Raw genomic sequence first — 10,854 nt, forward strand, 5'->3', positions numbered from 1 at the left:
AGTGTAGGATGTGGACCAGAATGAATGTGATTCTCAGCCAATTTCGTGTAATAGTTAGCCAGTTTCGTGTGAATAGCTTTCTTATAAACCTTTCAAATTTTGTGTCAATACCTTCAAATTGTCCCCATAATAAATAAGTTCATGTATTTGTTTCAACTAAACATGTTACCGAAGTTGACTGTGTTGAGTACATCTTGTGTCCACTCTCTGGTCATTTAAAATCAATTTAGTTGATTGTCATATACAACATCTACTTGGAGGGTATCTTATGTAGCTTGATCACTGTCATTTTCATAATCAAAGTAAAGATTAAACGTTTAATTTAATAATCGATCGTTCAACAAGAGAATACACAATCCAATATGATGTCCAAAATCGTACACTGCATAAAAGCTTACTATAAACTAAGTATAGATTGGGTTAGTCAACCCAAAGTCTTCTCTTAATGAATTTAATTGCAATCTCAATAAATCAGAATTTAAGACGTCTACAAAAGCAAAGATTATAAACAATAAAGTAAAAGAAGGGTTGCTGATTTAGATGATGCTAAAAGAATGAGAATAAAACAATTTAAAAGGCATATTAGTTCTCTATTCCATTCACAATTAAATTCTTCATTAAGTATAATTAATTATAGATTATCATTCATCCACTTTCCAAACAGATTTGAATTAATCAGTGTCAAATCAATTCGTTAATTATCTTTTACATTTCCAAACATCAACATTTGAGAATTATATTATTTTACCTCTTAAATTAAGCAAATAAAATATTGTTAGAATTAAGCAAACTAACAACAATTGCAATAAAAGATCATAATTAAATTATCAACAAGTATTAAAAATTAATTTCAATAACATAAGTTAGAATTAAAACGAACAAACTATATAGGTGCACTCTGTTATAGAAATTAGACAAATGAACACGATTTGCACAAAACCTCATAATTCACTCTGAACTCACAAAGAGAATTAATCCATAAAGGTTTAACCTTTCATGAAGACAACAAAAAGAATTACAAAAAGTGAAGATAGAAAAGTGTAGTGTGGAAAGTAGTGTGTAGAGTGGTGATTCCCTTCTTTTTATTTTTGTCCTCGGCTCATGAATTTTTTGTAACTCTAAATCAGTAGACACTTGATTTTGTATAATCTACATTTTCAATGTATCTTCGTCTTTTTGGCATAAATTGCTTTATAGAGAAAGTTATGATATAATCTTCAAAATATTTTGACTCTTTTTCTAAAGAAAATAAATCAAACAATATCGGATATACCATTTGAGAATAATCATTTCTTCATGTATTTGAATTATAAGTGTTTCCTGAATAACATCATTTAATTCAAATCTCCAAATCAAATCAATATTTAAGCATTTAAAGGTCCATTAGATTATGTATTAGCATATTAGACCATTTGGTAAGACTTGTCTAGTTAAACCACTTAGCGTCTACGAGGGCTTAAAAACTTGTTTTTACCACCAATTCCAGTTAAAGCTTACATAATACCAACTAAGCAAATTATAATTCAAATTGCGACTTTAGTCTCAATACTCTAATAAAACTAAAACTTGATGCTTTAAATGTAATTAAAAGTGTAATCGTGATAGCTCAAATATGTTTGCTATATATTATTATATGGTTATTTTGTTAGTAAGTTAAAACATTATATTATTCAATTATAAAACTAGTTATTTCATAACTAATTAATATATATATATTGGTCTCACTAATATTCTTGAGTGTATGGGTTATACACTTTTGTAATTCGTAGTGATCCTTCCTTGTAATTCATTCTTTCTTGTTTTAATGTGTTTTTTTAACTTTATTAATCATTGTATTTGGTTCACATATAAGTTCACTAAGAATAGATTGATTGATAAAGAGTTAAATATGTTTTTAGTCCCTCAACTATCAAGCGGATTTGTTTTTAGTCTCTCTTTCAAAGTAAGGTACATTTTAGTCCTCCTCCTTAAGAAAATCTTAATTTTTCGTCTTCCAAAACTAACACCATTAAAAACCAACTAATGTGACTAACATCTGTGCACGTGTGTTCACAGCTCTGCTTCCTATCTCTTGCCACGTTGGTATTTTTAATGCAAAGTAAGAATATTGGTTTATTAGGTTGATTGGTAAAGTTTGATTCAAAGTGTATTGTGAAGGGTGAAGAGCAAAGACAAGATCGTCATTTAAGGTGGAAAGGAGGTTGAAGAGAAAAATGTTAGATTTGATGTTCTTGAACATTGGTGTAGTTAGTAACGTAAGTTCATATTTGTCTTTGGTGTGAATAAATTGATGGATTTTTCGAATTAGGTTTTGGGTTGGGACTAAAGGGTTCTTTCTTGATTAACTTTCGAAGGGAAATGAAAACTGACAGTGGAGGAATTGGTTGCACACGAAGGAGCATTGGTTCAGGAATGTCCCAAACATCTGGATCCTCCTCTCACTTAGCTTAAAAAATGTGTGATTGTGGGGAAAGATTGTTGGTGTTGAAGGAAACTACATTGAAGAACAAAGGGAGACTATTTTATAGATGTAAAAATTGGGCAGTAAGTGAGAAAAAATGCTTTACTTATTGTGATGAAGTTTGTATTATTGATTTGTAATTTCTTTTGCGGAGTAATGGAAGTTGTAACTACTTTGAATGGGTTGATGAAGGACATAATGAAATTGAACGAAACTTACAATGGAAGAGTGAAGAAGTTGAAGTTTGTGTGGAAAAGGCTGTATTAGATCTAAGGAAGAAGAAGGATAAGTTGAAGAGGAAATTAGAGGAGGAGAGGAAAAATTTCAAAATGATGTTGGTCTTCTTTGTATTGTCATGGGCATTGACAGTGATGTTATGTATTATGTTTGTTTTGAAGATAAATTGTAATTAGATTCGTAGCAGATAAATGTAGCAGAACTTTGAAGTTGAGTTATGGCATTATGTTTGTGTTATGTTAATTTGTATGAAGAATTTTGGTGTGATTTGAAATAGAATGAGTTTAAACATATAATTGGTGTTGTATCAATAAAGATGCAATTAAGTAATGCACTAAAGATGCAAAATGTAAATGGTAGAGGAGGTTATGCTATCAAATGAAATATATATGCAAGCTATGAAATGAAAATCTAAATCAGCATTTTGAAGTTGCTGGAATAGCAGAAAATTCAACTAGTAGAAGCTGCTGATACAAAATGCATCAAACCAAAATTAACACTACATGTAACATAGATTCAACAGCTTTTTCACTCACTATAATACAGAATTTACATCAAACCAGCTTTTTCACTACATGTAAACCAGAATTAACACTACATCTAAACCATAATTTTTCACTGAAAATACAAAAATGAAAGAGTGATTTTTAACTCACACTGTAACTACATTTGAACAAAGTGGCAGCAGATTTAAGTGTTTCAAGTATTTGAGTTAAAGAGAGGTGTGTGGATTGTGATGTATAACAAATCAGCAATAAAAGTAACAAGTACTGATCATTGTAGTGGTCCCTGAACAATAAAAGTGAACATTGCATTGAATAAGAAAAAGTGGTACAAAAAGTGGTCCCAGCCTACTTTAATTAACATTGCATGTGATACTACAGGACAAAGAAGTGGTCCAAAAAACTGAACCCACTATAAATGGTCTGCCTAAGTGGGGCAAATTCAGTACATTAAATACTTCTTTACAAAAAGTCACATGCCTACACTACAATTTCAATTGCTACTTCCTTGAGACCCTATAACTTGTGTAGCCAGCCTTCCAGATGATCTTCTTCCCCCCTCACGCATACTTGCAGCCCCTGCACCTATGCTAGCTCCCCTTGCTGATCTTGTTGGACCTTGTGATGTTGATGCAGCTCCTGCATCTGTGCCACCTCCCCTTGTTGATCTTCTTGGACCTTGTGTGCTTGATGCAACCCCTCCATGTGTTGCAGCTACCCTCCCTGACGGTCCATCACTTGAAGTTTGTCTTCTTGATGTTCCTCCAGATGATCTTCCACTTGTTGCAGATGCTACCCTTGTATTCTGTGAAAGGTGTAAGGTAGTTACAAATAACATACTTCTATGACCTTGAAAATGTAAATAATTGAGGATGAATAATTACCTTGCTTGTCTGCCCCTTTTTACAACTTCTTACATTGTGTCCATATTGATTGCACTCACTACACTTCATACCAATATTTTTCTTGGACAACTTTGAATGGCTCACATATTCATTAGCTTCTCGTCTTCTTAATTTTTTTGGCCTCCCAAGAGGTGTTTTGTAAATAGGTGGTAGTAGTGGTGTAGAGTCAGATGTAGGCCAAAGTTGTTGTCTATTGATAGGAATTACAATAGGTGCATAACAAGTTTGATAGGCATCTTTCTTGTAATAAGGATGAACATATTGTTCTGGATTTTCTAATTTGTAATGAATGACAGCAACAGCATGTCTACAAGGTATTCCTACTAAATCCCAAAAGTAACAAGTACAAGTGTGATTACTTAGATCAACTACAAACTTGTCCATTGTAAAGCCATGAGTAACTTCAAATTGTGCTCACTATCTTCAAACTGTCCAACTTCTTCGTTAATCATAAATGACCCCTCACTATCTTGGATTATGCTCCTAACAGTTTTCTTTTTCTTTTTCATTTTGTTCCACCTATCCAAAACAGGATCAATATTTCTTCTCTCTTTCTCCACCCTCTCATTCTCCATCCCAAACCCATCATCATCATTTGCCATTCTTTCCTCTTCACTGTCATCAACATTTTCCACCACTTCGCCCTTAACGACATTGCCCTCTTCCTCTTGTTGTTCCTCTTGCTCTTCCTCTTCTTCTTCCTCACCCATCTCTACATTATCTCCCTTAACATTCCCCTCTTCCTCTTCGTCATCCATTAGGAAGTCTTCTACTTCCACATTTCCCTCCACCCCACCAACATAAACATCTTTTTCACCTTCTTCAACAAAATAAGCATGTTCATCATCCACAATAACCTCTTCCTCCATCTCCTCTACGTGTACTTCATCTGCCTCTTCACCAAAACTAAGCAAGTTAACTTCAACTGCCTGACTGGGTTGGAGATGTTGGACATAGATTTCAACCTTATCGTTATGTGCCTCTGCATAGTTAGCCAACAATATTGCTTCATTGTCATCTGTGAGTATTCTGAGGTTGTTCATGGCCTTTTGTTTCGACCCCTTCCACCATAGCTTGAACTCTCCATCATACTTGAATTCTCTAACAAATCCCACTGCTTCAAAGTATGACCACATGTCGGCATCAATTCCTTTTATAACATGTATTTCTCCTCCGACATACTCTACTTCCTTATTCTTCATGAACTTCCCCATGTAATGCGGAGAAACATCAAAAACCATTTCTTCCTACATGGTAAAATAAAAAATTTACACACACAATGCACAACAAACAAGCCACAGTAAACCAAAACTAGATAATTACCTTCTTCTTCAAATCGCCTTTCTTTGACACACAATGCACACAAACTGGAACCACAACAATAGCGAAAGCAAATGCAAATTTAGAGAAGGAACACAAAACCTAAGTATTTTGAAGACAATTGTTACTAATTTTAAGTGTAAGAACCCCAATTTCATTCGTGTATATAAAAATCCCTAATTTTCTAAGTACAACAACCCTAATTTCATTCGCGTCAAAAATCCAATTAACACATGTCATCAAACAATTAATCACACGTGGCAAGAGATAGGAAGCAGAGCTGTGAACACACGTGCATAGGCGTTATCCACATCAGCTGGTTTTTAACAGTGTTAGTTTTGGAGGAACAAAAATTAAGGTTTTCTTAAGGAGGAGGACTAAAATGTACCTTACTTTGAAAGAGGGACTAAAAACAAATCTGCTTGATAGTTGAGAGACTAAAAACATATTTAACCCATTGATAAATATATCATCATTTATTGTCACTTTGTGTCCTTGTCTTTCCTTACATGTTTCTATGTTTCGAGTTTAGGATCCTTACATGTTTCTATGTGAACTTCTTGATCTGATATCCAACAAATTGTTATCAAAGCTCTAGTTTTGAGTTTTTATTGATTATTTGCTTGTGGTTGATCACTTATCAATATTATTTCCATTTGTTTTTTATTTTAATGAAAATGACTTTCAAGAAGATTATCAACACGGTTAAGAGGGAGAAGTTTATGAAACACGAAAAAAACTCGAGAAAGGGGAGAGGGTGTAATAAAGTTTTAAAACTTTTAGTAAATAAGTGTTTAAACATTTTTGCAGGGGTTAAACAGTCTGTAAATAGTGTTGAATACTTAAGTATTTTTAAAAAGCGTTGGGAAAACTATTAAGATGAAAACAATAAGGTAAACTTATTTTTTATACTGGTTCGCTCTAAATTGAGAACGTCCAATTCTCCCTTAAGTGCTTCAGGAGTTCCACTAATCTTTTAAAGATTAAAAACGAGTTTAACCACTTCTGCTTTTACAACTAACCTAACTAGTTAGATAAGTTTCACCACACTTGGTTTAACACTAGTGTAATTGACTAGAATGTTTAACTCAACTTAGTTAAACTTAACAAGTGTTTTAATTCACTTCTGAATCTAAAAGTAACTAGGCAAAGTATCAGGGGATACCAAGATTGTCTAGGGATACCAAGAGTGGTAAGAATACTCAGTTGTAATCTTGTTGAATGTTGAGATTGTTAATAGGGGGAGCATTTGTTTAGCTGAACCCACAATCTCAATGATAACTGTGTTTTTGATGATGACAACACGTAATTAATAATAACACATGTGTGTACTGTGTTATACATGTCATATGCTTATGCTGACTTTGTTATATCTGTAAAAGCATATATGTGAACTTTATTGTGTTGATTATAGCATACAACTGTGATTGATATGTGATTTTATTTGTGTATGCATAACATATGTTTTCGGAAATGAAAAAACCACAAGCACTATTGTTGAACTTTAAAGTGTGGCAAAACAACAGTTTTAAGTCGATTACATTATTGTTCAAATCAATTAAAACTCGTGGGTTTGCACACATTTTTTTCAAGTGTGCTGTGATGAATTTTGTGAAGAAAAGTTTTCAAAAATGAGTTAAGTGTTTCTACTTAATCGATTGCATGCAACTTGTATTCGACTAAGTTTGTTGTTGATTTGAAAACTGTTTAAATGCTTGACATAACTGTCACAACGGTCAAATTTTTAAATATGTTGACCAAGCATTTATGACAAATCGATTATATTAATTGTGCATTCAATTAGTGCATTTGATTGCTATTATTCTGTTACAACTGTCAAATGTATTCGACTACATTAATAGTCTAATCGATTAAAATGCGTCTATTTTGTGACATACTATATATTGACACATGGTTTGATTTTCGCTAAGAAGAAACAAGAAGAGAATTGATTTTTTACATTTTCATATCTTTCAGTGTACTCTGTGTGATCTTACAGAAGAGAGAAAAAGCTCCAAGAACAAAGAACGACCGTGGTGATCGAAGTCTTAAAGGTTTCTTGTGTAGCAAGCTTGATATGCTTTGGAAACATCTGATCTTTCTGCACTCAAAGGTGTTTTGTACGTGATCAGGAAAGCATTGGCAAACACTTAGAATTGCTGGAGTTCCCTGTGGTGTATACAAGAAGAAGGACTGTGTTCTTGACTTTGAGAGTGTCTCAAAGGATTTGACAGCAGAAGAGGGTGTTCTTGCTGCGTGTCTTGTTGTTGTACTACCTATATTTAGATTAGTGGGTTAGAGAGGTGTTTTACATTTTGACGTGAGGTCGCTATAAAAACCTTGTTGTAAAAACCTAAATATTTATAGTGCATTGGCTTCCAACTCAGGTTGATTGGAAGGGCACTGGATGTAGGCTTGGTCGAACCAGTATAAAAAGCAGCGTTTGATTTCTCTGATCCCTATCTTTGTATATAATCGATTAATCTGTCATTGCATTCGATTAAGCTTATTGTTGCATTACATACAAACTTACTTGCGTTTCAAGCAAAGTTCAAAGACATCCTTCTTTGTGAAAAAGATTTTGAAAGCAAACGTTTTTACGCATCACCAATTCACCCCCCCCCCCCTCTTGGTGTGAGAAGCTAAGCACTCCTTTTTTAACATTGAAGATTATAGTGGAACTGTCTAAGGTTAGAGGAGACTGGATGTAGCCCAGTTAGAGTGAACCAATATAAAAATATCTGCGCATTTACTATTTTATTCTCTCTCAACGTTTCTCTTATAAAATCTTACAGTTGCATTTTTGTTTCAAATATAAGAGCTTCCTATATTAAACGACTATTCATTAAAGAGGAAGTTTCATAAAAAATATTACAGTGAATATTCTGAATAGCACTTGAAAAGATTTTAGTGTTTAAAATAATTGCAAGGTTGAGCGTTTGACAACTTATGTAAAAATCTTTATACTAAAAAAAGTGTTATATCAGACACGTTGTGAAAAAGTTTTTCACTAACACTATTCAAATCCCCTTCTACTGTTTTCAGATACTTCATTATCCTTCTGCCTGGCCGTAGATCAAAAAGAGTTGGTGAGAGGGCTATCTCATAAGAGTTGTTCGACACAACCTTCAAGCTCAACACCCACGTGGCTTTGCTAACACTTCAGGCGTCTAAATTCATTGAGGAAAGCGCCAAGCAAGGTAAGAAGTTGGCCACTGCGTGATCATACTTAAGCAAGGCACAAAGCGTTATCACTGAGTTAAGGGCATAGTTGAAAGAGGCGACCACCACTCACGTGGATTGCCTGAAAAAACAAAAGGACGCTACCCTCAAACTATAGGAAGCTTGCACAATGGAGAAACACACTATCGAGGTTGTTCTTTTACTTCAAAGGAAAAACGATGATCTTAGATTGTCAAAAGCTGAAGTTAGTCATATAAGAGCTGACCACCTAAAATACTAAACTTATACAGCATAAGGGTGAGTTACCCAAAGAGTAGAATGCCTTGGTCGTTTAGTTAGAGGAGATCAGCAACGAGGTGTTCAATGGGCACCAGGTCGGTTTCAACAAGGCCCTTGCCCAACCCATCTTCTTTTAGAACGTCCCCCTGGATGTGGATAACTTTGATGTCATGAAGGATTTCCACAATGGTGAGCTTATGAACATCCAAGAAATTCCTTTCGATGAAGATGTCAGGGCTTAAATAAATGTTGAGGTTGTTGTAGACGACCAAGCAATTGAAGATGAGCAGGTCACAAGAGATTGACAGATGGTCAGGGTAGCGACTAGGAATAGGTCTTCTTGGAGGGTCCATTTTTTAGTGGTCGACGAACAAACAATCTTTTTGTAGGACATGTACACGATTGTTTAACCGTCAGCCACATGATATTTTGTATATGACATAATACACATATTAGTGAAGGGCCATTTCTTTCATTTGTTTTCTTAATCATTTCTTACAACTTTCGACTTTATGTTATTGATTGTTGTGGATGCCTGGTGAACCTAAATAAAATTGACTAGTTCTGTCTTCACGCTAAAATAAAACTAACACTAGTGCAAAAAAGACCTTTAACGTCACCCTTTAGACGTTTGACCCTCGAATATCCAACGTAAAAAATGACCGGTGGCATTTTTCGTAAATAAAACAACTATTTAGACGTCGGTTATGGAAGGGCCCGACGTCTAAATACTCATATACATCGGCTCCCCCGAATAGACGCCAAAACTAAACAAAAAAGTTAAAAAAAATTAATTTTTTTTTCTATTTAGACGTCTGTTATGGAGGGAACCGACTTCTGAAGCACTTTAAACGTCTGTTAATTGGGGGAACCGACGTCTAAACCCTAAATCCAGAAATTTAAAAAGTCACTTTTTGACTCCATTTAGACGTCTGATCCCGTCACTCCGACTTCTGAAGCACTTTAGACGTCTGTTAATTGGGGAACCGACGTCTAAACCCTAAATCCAGAAATTTAAAAAGTCACTTTTTGACTCCGTTTAGACGTCTAATCCTGCCACTTCGACTTCTGAAGCACTTTAGACGTCTGTTAATTGGGGGCACCGACGTCTAAACCCTAAACCCAGAAATTTAAAAAGTCACTTTTTGACTCTATTTAGACGTCTGATCCCACCACTCTAACTTCTGAAGCACTTTAGACTTTTGTTAATTGGGGGAACCGACGTCTAAACCCTAAATCCAGAAATTTAAAAAGTCACTTTTTGACTCCGTTTAGATGTCTGATCCCGCCACTCCGACTTCTAAAGCACTTTAGACGTCTGTTAATTGGGGAACCGACGTCTAAATTTTGGCATTAAAACACCGTGAACGCGAGACAACCGTTACGCGCACTCATTGTTCATCATCTTCGTTGCGTTTTCTCTCTACGGGTTACGCTTTTCAGGTTCGTTTTCTCACTTTTGCACTGTTTTAAATTAATTTTACTCCGATTACATCACTCTTTGATGCATTATCTTTCATTTGAACCAATTAAAATGCATTTTCATTGGGTTTTGGTGCAGTTATTCTCATGTCTTTAGGGGGCGTTCTATGGCGGCGATTTCTTGCGTTTTGTACTCCTCCAATTCCCTCCACTACGTTTTTAAAACCATCCAATAAAAAAAATGTACAATACATTTCCTTCAACTAAAATATAAAGTTGTAAACTCAAATCACCATGAGTTAGGAGCAACCTTAAAGACGTCTAACCTGTATGGATCAGACGTCTATATAGACGTCGGACCTATATAGGTCCGACGTCTGACCTATATAGGTCCGACGTCTCATTAACGTCACCCATATAGACGTCGGACATAGATCAGACGTTAAAAGCCCAAAATAATAGACGTCTAAAGTCCTTTTTGCACTAGTGTAAATTGGAAATACGAATGATTGCTTCAGCACGTAAGTGCTTTTGTTAACGAAAC

The sequence above is a fragment of the Vigna angularis genome, chromosome 1, assembly GCF_016808095.1.
Source record: "Vigna angularis cultivar LongXiaoDou No.4 chromosome 1, ASM1680809v1, whole genome shotgun sequence".
Lineage (NCBI taxonomy): Eukaryota > Viridiplantae > Streptophyta > Magnoliopsida > Fabales > Fabaceae > Vigna > Vigna angularis.